The sequence below is a fragment of the Chinchilla lanigera genome, unplaced genomic scaffold, assembly GCF_000276665.1.
Source record: "Chinchilla lanigera isolate Chin_1 unplaced genomic scaffold, ChiLan1.0 scaffold00006, whole genome shotgun sequence".
Classification (NCBI taxonomy): domain Eukaryota; kingdom Metazoa; phylum Chordata; class Mammalia; order Rodentia; family Chinchillidae; genus Chinchilla; species Chinchilla lanigera.
In genome coordinates this window covers 31710173-31710762 of record NW_004955407.1, presented here as the reverse complement: position 1 = coordinate 31710762, position 590 = coordinate 31710173, and the positions used below count along the sequence as shown (strand labels likewise).

The window sequence follows — 590 nt, the reverse complement described above, 5'->3', positions numbered from 1 at the left end:
TTTTCCCGTACCGGGAATCGAACTCACGACGTTGCACTTGCCAGGCAGGCCCTGTGCTGCTGAGCTAAATCCCCAGCCCCAGAAGTACTACTTGTTAATAGTTTAAATCTAAAGTGTTCCCTCAAAGCCACCTGATGGGCTTTGGGGAAGTGACTGTATCAAGTGGACTTAGGAATGCACTGATGAGATCATAATAAGATGGCTTATTGAGTGGTGGAACAGGAGGTGGGGCTTACTTGAAAGGAGTGGATTGTGGGCTGTGACCCTGGGGCTGTATCTGGGCCTCCACCCCTTCCTCTCCTGTTCTTTCCCTCTCTCTCTGCTCCATGGCCACTGTGAGGGGAGCAGCTTTCTCCACTGCACCCTTCTGCCGTGAGGTTTCTGCTTCACCACAGGGCCATTGCAGCGGAGCCTGCTGACTCTGGACTGAAACCTTCAAAACCGTGAGTTGAAATAAACCTTTCCTCCTTTCATTTTTTTTTTTTAATTTTAAAGATAAAAGGAGAGAAACATTAACAGACATACAACATTTTACAACATATCACAAGCACAATACAGACAATACAGAGTTACAAAGTGGTAGGGAATTA

At 46.6% G+C, this 590-nt stretch overlaps 1 long non-coding RNA gene across 2 annotated transcripts in view; it reads left to right on the top strand.

Annotated features, from left to right (window-relative positions):
• The first annotated feature begins 241 nt into the window (after positions 1 to 241).
• LOC106146958 overlaps positions 242 to 590 on the top strand; it is a 52099-nt gene continuing 51750 nt past the window's right edge. For both annotated transcript variants that reach the window (XR_001231632.1, XR_001231631.1), the window contains exon 1: positions 242 to 443. This is a non-coding gene — a long non-coding RNA (uncharacterized LOC106146958). The remainder of the gene's footprint in view (positions 444 to 590) is intronic.